Source organism: Phascolarctos cinereus, unplaced genomic scaffold (genome assembly GCF_003287225.1).
Source record: "Phascolarctos cinereus isolate Bilbo 61053 unplaced genomic scaffold, phaCin_HiC Scaffold_7;HRSCAF=346, whole genome shotgun sequence".
NCBI lineage: Eukaryota > Metazoa > Chordata > Mammalia > Diprotodontia > Phascolarctidae > Phascolarctos > Phascolarctos cinereus.
In genome coordinates this window covers 200,767,913-200,776,158 of record NW_027556180.1, presented here as the reverse complement: position 1 = coordinate 200,776,158, position 8,246 = coordinate 200,767,913, and positions in this window count along the sequence as shown.

The following is an 8,246-nucleotide window of genomic DNA, read 5'->3' as shown; positions in this document are numbered from 1 at the left end:
TCCCAACATCACACTAATGTCCTTTGTCTATGTAGACTGCTTCTAACTGTTTGAATAATGATCACATACTTAGGAATTACATGTATCATCTTCCCATACAGGAATGTAAACTGTTTTACTTTATTGAATCCCTTAAGATTTCTTTTTCATGTTGACCTTTTTATGCTTCTCTTGTGTTTGAATGTCAAATATTATATTCAGCTCTGGTCTTTTCATCAGGAATGCTTACAAGTCTTCTATTTCATTAAATATGCATTTTCCCTCTGAAGGATTATACCCAGTTTTGTTGGGTAGGTTATTCTTGGTTGTAATCCTAGCTCTTTTGCCTTCGGAAATGTCACATTCGAGTCCTTTACTCCTTTAACATGGAAGCTGCTGAATCTTGTGTGATCCTGACTGTAGCTCCATGATATCTGAATTGTTTCTTTCTGGCTGCTTACAATATTTTCTCCCTGACATGGGAACTCTGGGATTTGGCTATAATAATAGAGCTGAGAGTTTTAATTTTGGTATCTCTTTCAGAAGGTGATTGATGGAGCCTTTCACTTCTATTTTACTATCTGGACCTAAGACATTGGGGCAATAATCCTTTTTCTTGAAATGTGATGTTTAGGCTTTTTATTTTTATCATGACTTGTAGGTAGTCCGGTAATTCTTATTATTTCTCTTTGATCTATTTTCCAGGTCAGTTGTTTTTCCAATGAGATAGTTCACATTTTCTTCTATTTTTTTTTATCATTCTTTTGACTTGGATTATGTCTTGCTGGCTTCCAGTTGCCCAATTCTAATTTTTAAGGAATTATTTTCTGTAGTGAACTTTTGTGATACTTTATCCATTTGGCTTATTCTGCTTTCCTAGGAGACAATTCAGAATGTCCTCATTACTGGGGACCTAGGCACAATTGTCCATTCATTCCAACCAAAGCCTCTACCTAAAGTTTCCCTAAAGTCAACTGACAAAAGCAAGTTCTTTCATCCCTTGCTGATCTCACCTTTTGAAAAGATTGAGGTCCCCTGATGTGAACTCCCTCAATGCCACTAAATTTCTCATGTTTCTAAAAATAACTTTCTTTCTTTTCAATCTCAGAGGGAAAAGTGGACTTCTTCCTTGCCAAGCCAAACCTTTCCACTTGTACACTTAACCTTATCCCTCCATCATGCTTTTATGTTGGAAAAATTACTCATTGTGATTGTGTTTTGAATTTATCAGTCAGATCACTCTACGTCTTTTTTTTTTTGCTCTACTCTTTTTGTTAAATCGAATTGATATTAACTATTTAGAAATGGTATTGAGGAGATGACAACTGATTAGAATATATTGAAGAAATAACTGGTCAATGATATTGGGAATAATACACTATTTAGAGGATTGAGCCAATAGAATTGTAAATATTTGTCCAACCCCTAAGGGGTATCCCTAGAGGCTAAAGGAGAGATGTAGCCCTCGGGACTTCACCTGACCACTGGAGTGGATATCCTTCAGAATTGTCTTGGCTCACAAGTTGTGTGACCCTGGGCAAGTCACTTAACCCCAATTGCTGGAAAAAAAAAAGAATTGTCTTGGCTCATTGTATTGCTGAGAATAGCTAAGTCATTCACAGTTGAACATCATACAATATTACTATTACAGCAATATTCTCCTGGGTCTACTCATTTCACTTTGCATCAGTTCATGTAAGTGTTCCCAGCTTTTTCTGAAAGCATCCTGCTTGTCTTTTTTTTTTTTGAAGGCACAATAGTATTCCATCACAGTCATATGCTACAACTTGTTCAGGCATTCCCCAATTGACAGATGTCCCTTCAATTTCCAATTCTTTTCCACCACTAAAAGAGTTTCTATAAATATTTTTGTACCATTAGAGGTCTTCAAGCAAAATCTGGGTGAGCTCTATTCAAGGATGTTGTAGAGGGATTTCCTAATCTGGTGAGGGTTAGATAAAGTCCATACCAACCTGAAGTTTCAGAATCCTCTCTCAAAAGCAGAAGTTGAAATGCAAGGAGGTTAACCACCAAGCCTTGGGCTTGGTTCACCATTATAAGGAAGAGGAATGAAATACAAGTGCTTCATGCATGGGGAGCACCCAACCCAGCCAGACACACAGAAAACGGTCCAAGGACAGTTAAACTAACCTGTGGGGCTGAGTCCATGACCGGTGGGTGCTCAGAGGCCAAAGAGATGAGTTGGAGCCATCTTGGGAGGGCTTCATGGAAGATTTGGGACATTGAGCTAAGCTTTGAAGGACAAAAGGGCAAAGGGGAAGAAGGGGAAGAAAAGTGAAGGGTATAGGGAAAAGGGAATGAACAGAGTGTGTGAGCATTTGATTAAAGTTTTCCTTTACCTTATGTTAATAGGAATTTGTTTTTGAACTTGTATTGACATTATTTGTTTTATATCACCTTCATTTCCAATTACAGTATATCCATCCTGTTTCCCCTGCCCAGAGAACCATACCTCTGAGTAACAAAGAAAAAGAAAGACAAAAAGCAATTCAGAAAAAAACCAGTTTGCATATTTAATATTCGTTGCTCATAGATTCTAACACTAATTAATCTTTTAACATCTTTTAACAGGAGAATCCCAGGGAGCCAGAAAAGGTAAATCTGTGGCATTCTTAGCTGTGCCCAGGAGAGGGCAGCCCAACAATTCCAAGGTCGGTCCCACTGAGGTAGAGTAGATTGAGGGAAGGAGGAGGAAGAGGGAGGGGAGGCAGGCAGATGCAGGCTTCTCTGCCGCTGCTGCTTGGGGGAGGGTGGAATGGGGGTGATGGCCTGTTGCTTAGGACTCAGCCCTGCCTGGCTCCTGACCTAAAGAGGTCCCTGGCAAGGTCATTGTAACCCTGTGGGGTGCTGTCCTCAAAAAGGACTGAAGACCTTGATCTCTTGGGGCGTTTGAGCCCCAAATGGAAACTGTTCTAATCCAGTGCCTCCTGCTTTGAAGTAAGTATTGATTGATTGCTAATCTAGTCCCTTTTTGCAACAAGCGGTATCTGCAGGGGGTAGACAGCTCATCCCTTGCCAGGACTGAAGTGTCCTCTCTGCACATTAAGGTTGCTGCAGGTGTCCTGCTAACTAGGGAAGTCATCCTGGGACTAGCTGAACCAGGAACTGCCTGTCTAGCTGCCTGCCCATTTTGCCATCTGCCTGCCCACTCGAGACTTGGTTCAGATGTTTCTCATGCATCTGTCTGCCTGTATGTCCTTATGGTGCCCCTCTGCCAAGGAGGGAATGATCCTTATTAGCAGCACCATACGGTACTGATAGTTCTGGGATATTGGATTGGGAATCAGAAAGACCTAGGTCCACATTTCACCCTGATAATTACTCGTTGTAAAACCTTGGGCAAGTTACTTAACCTTTTGACCTTAGTTTCCTCACCTATAAAATGGGAATAATAATAGAACCTACCTTGCAGGATTATTGTGAGGATCAAATGAGATATATTTGCAAAGCACTTTGCAAATCTGAAAGGGTTTTATACATGTTAGCCATAATGTTATTTCCTTCCCTGGAGTGCCTTCCTCCTCTCAATGCAAATTAGCTGAAGATGAGTCACTGGAATTCAGAAGAAGGATGAGGAATATATGTATATATGTATGTATGTGCATGCATATATACATATACATATACATATACATATACATATACATACACATATACATATACAGAGAGAGAGACAGAGAGAGATTTGTTTATTTGTTTTTCAGTGATTTCTGACTCTTTGTGACTCCTTTTGGAGCTTTCTTGGCAGAAATACTGGAGTGGTCTGCCATTTCCTTCTCCAGCTCATTTTACAGATGAGTAAACTGAGGCAAATAGGGTTAAGTAATTTGCTCAGGGTCACACAGCTAGTAAATATATAAGGCTGGATTTGAACTCAGGAAGAGATACAAACACATATACATACACACAGATATATACATACACATATGCATACATACATATATACACATACACACACTTAATGTACTGCTTTTGTAGTATATGTGGTATATATACATATACACACATACATATACATATACATACACACATACATACATACATACATATATACATTTACACACACACACACACACACACACACACACACTTTGGGAGTCATCTAGACCAAGAAGGACACGTGTTGGGAGCTGTCCTGGAAGCCAGCCTCTGACGAATATTAGCTAAGAAACCCTGGGCCAGTCACTGATGCCTCTCAGTGCCCCAAGTGACTCTCTGAATCCACAGATTGCAGACAAGGTCATGCTCTGCCTTGGCAGAGGGAGTTTCTTCACCTGAGAGTTCCTCCTACCAGTGAAATCACAGATGGAGTCCCCATCATTACCTGCCTTGAGGTGATAACTGAATCTCTGGATGCTGTAAGATCTCTATGAGAGTACAGAGAGATAGAAGAGAACTTGGACCAGAGCCTGGGGGCCACCTATGGGTAGGGAGCAAGCTTTGGAGAATGACCCAGCAAAGAAGACAGGTAGGAGGAGAACCATGAAAGAAGGGTATAACAGAAGCTGAGAGAAGAGAGTGTCCAAGAAAAGCAGGGTGGTTCAATACTGCAGAGACGTCAATTAAACATGAAGGCTCTAGGTCCTCGGTTTCCTCATTTGTACAATGAATGGGTAGACTAGATGGTTAGCTCTTGATCTACGATCCTATAAAACCTCCCCCTACTCCTCCACTGTTAACCTTTAGAATACAGGGATAGGTCTGACAACGTTGTCAATGAACCTACACTGTAAAGAAACTCTGGCTTATTCTTCCAATTCACACTAGCAGCTCAGATCCCAGAGCACAACTGGCTATATCTTTCCCTCAGGGTTTAGCGGGAACCGCCAGGGGCAGTATGATCTTTCTAATGCTATTGGCCCATGCCTCCATCTAGTGATTTCTGCTCCAATATCCTTTGCTAGTCTGAGTTTGCATCTCCCCAGAATCACTTCACCAGTTGATTGATATCTTCATGGTATAATCAACAAGGAATTAAAGTAAATTAACTTTTAAAAAGGGATTTTTTTTCTTTTTTGGTGAGGCAATCGAGGTTAAATGACTTACCCAGGGTCACACAACGAGTAAGTGTCAAAGGCTAAAAAGGGATATGTCCAGAAACCTTCAACCTGGAGTCTACACCTCAAGCTCTGGGGAGAGTGGGCTTAACCTTGAAGTGGTAGCTTCAAACTAGCAACACCATAGCCAGGGGGTGAGTCACTCCTTTGTTTTCTGGATGTGGTGCCTCAGCTCCTGGGTTAATTCACTCCTTGGAGCTGTGCTGGCTTCTCATCACAGCTCACCTAAGGTGGCTATGGCAATTTGTTCTCATTGCTGGATTTCTAGTGTCTCTCCTATCCTTTTAAGCTCCCAAGGTCACCCTATGTCCTATACTTTTTTTTTTTTTGGCTAGGCAATATGGTTAAGTGACTTGCCCAGGGTCACACAGCTAGTAAGTGTCAAGTGTCTGAGGCTGGATTTGAACTCAGGTCCTCCTGACTCCAAGTCTATAGCTCTATCCACTGCACCACCTAGCTGCCCCACTTCAATACTCTTTCACCTAAGATCATGAAAGAATAAACATGATGGGGACAGAAGAAAAGCAGGGGTATACGTTGATGGGCCACACAAGGCAGATCTGGGTGGGGGGGATGTGAGGAAGAGATATGGCACTGCTGGAGTTGCTATCCCTATCCATACCTGGAGGCTTACACCATTTCCTCCTCCTTCACCACAGAGGAAGAGAGAGATTAAATTCCTAAATTGGAGGCTTTTATATACACACTCACTTCCAATTTAGCATCCAATTAAGACTCTCTCATCACACTTTAAGGAAGCAGTGACAGAATGCCTATTGCATCCTCTGAAGTGGAGGGCAGGGTTCTCCATTCTGAATTCCCAGAAGCATACCCATCAAGTCTCCCAGGTGGGCTGGCAGCAGGTAGACCACACTGCGCGTGTTTGGAGGACAAGGGCCCCATTGGCCCTATTGAAAAACTCTAGTAAGGGGACATCTCATTTGCTCAAATTACTGTGATAGAAAGGAAAATATATTAACAACAAAGGAGAGGTGGGCGGGGGTGGGGAAGGTGGCGATGCTTGAAGACATTCGAGAAGAGAAGTTACAGGCAGCTTCCCATCTCACGGAAATGGATGTTGAAGGAAGGAAGAGAAGATATATAATGCATAGACATGGGAGAGAGTAGGAGGAGAAACGGTGAAAAAGCAGAGTCCATCTTGGCTAAAGTAGAGAAGAGAAATACTGGAAGTTTAAGATTATTTGGGGGTAAGGAGGGAATTGGACAAAGGACAGAGACAAAAGGGAGTCAGGGGTAAGCTGGAGAAAAGGACTCCCATCCCAACTGGTGTGTGTGTAACTAAGGAAGGGAATCAATAGATCAATCAATATGAATTTATTAAATACTCTATGCCAGGTGCTTTTCTAGGTCCTGGGGATACAAAGGATCTAAAAAGAGTAAAGAACAGTCCTTGCCCCCAAGGAGCTTATACTCTGCTGAGAAGACATGTACATCAATAGGTTTTGTACATACACACACATACATATATGCACGCATGTATATTTATATGTGTATACACACACACACACATATACATACATACTACACAAGCAATGGCGATAATCAGTGGCATCAGTCCTCCTGAGCTGTTGGACTAGGGCACTTTCCATGGAGTTGGGCGGGCACTCTGGTCCTTTTCCACTAGATGTGTCCTTCAGCTAGGGGCCAGAGCACATACTCCATTGAAAGGAGCCAGAGTTTAAGTCCTTGGGATTTGGGGAGGGGGGTGAACAACAAAATAATCTGTTGAGGGGAGGGAGCAGGAAATGACTCATTTAGGAGGTGGTGTTTGAAGTGAGTTTTATAAAGAAAATTAGGGGTTCCACAAAGTGGAGGGGAGGGGGAAGAGTGAATTCCAGACAGGAGGCACAACCTTCATGCAGAGGCAAGGAGGTGGTAGATGGAATGATTACGACTAAACGGGGAAACTCTGTCACAGATTTGATCCTTTGACCCTTTCATCAGGACCTGTCAAAGATTTGATCTTGGGGAAACTAGCCGGTCAGGTCCTGCAGTATCACTAACTTTGATCTTCCAGTAAATATCTAAGGGAGGGTAAAATTTTAACTTTGATGAGACCGTAAAAGCCTTGTTGACTATCAGGGAATTTCCTGAGCTGTGTTGCATAAAAACTGGATTACAAGGTTGAACAGATATCTGGGAGGAGCCCTTACAAGTTCTCAGGAGTACCTGCGAGGATGACCACCCATCAAGAAACGGCTGTAAGTGGACACAGGAGTCAGCCCTTGGTGTGGGGTGGCTCACTGGATGACTCTCCACCCCCACTCCACTAGCTTTGCAGTTCAGGGATGAGCCCCTGGACCTAGACATGGTTGGATTAACTTTGAGCTTTGAGGTCAACAAAAGTGGTGCAAGACTTTGTCTCCTGCCCTCCTGAGCTTACACTCTAATTACATCAGACACAGAGTCATCACTTAGACTGAGTTCAAATCCAGGCTCAGACATTTACTAGCTGTGTGACCCTGGGCAAGTCACTTAACCTCTGTTTACCTTAATCCACTGGAGAAAGAAATGGCAAACCACTCCAGTATCTTTGCCAAGAAAACCCCATGGCCAATATGGGCCACAAAGAGGCAGATGTGACTGAACAACAACAACAAATTAAATTTGAGAGGCAGTGTGGTATATGGTGGAGAGAGAGTTGTTCTAAAAGATGACACTGATGTCGACTGGGCTGTCCAAATGCACCAAGACCGGAGCAGGAAGCATTACGTTCAAGTGAAGATGGGCTCCCTGACGACTCGCTTGGGGGAGGGGGAGGAGGACTTTTAAAGTCTTTAGGATGCTCCAAAAGTTTAGCTTGTGTCCAGTTCTGTTACCTGAGCTACCACAGGCCAGTCAAAGATCCATCTCTGACAACAGCATATAACGGTGAAGGCCCAAAGAGCCCACTTGCGATTTAGGTTGGTGAGAACCACTTGCATGCTTATAGCTTGCTGCAGGATTTACAGAGCACTCCATTCACAATAACTTTGCCAAGTGTTATCACGCCTGGGGTTAGAGGCAGAGTAACTGAACTGGGGCACTGTTTGAAGATCAAGTAGACAGAGTAACTTCGTCATCTGAAAAGGTGGAAAAGCTGTCCCTCGCCCTCTCAGTGTATCGGGCTGCTTACTTTTATTTGAGTTTGTGCTGCTGTCATAGCCCCCAGAGGTCTCTCCTCTCCGG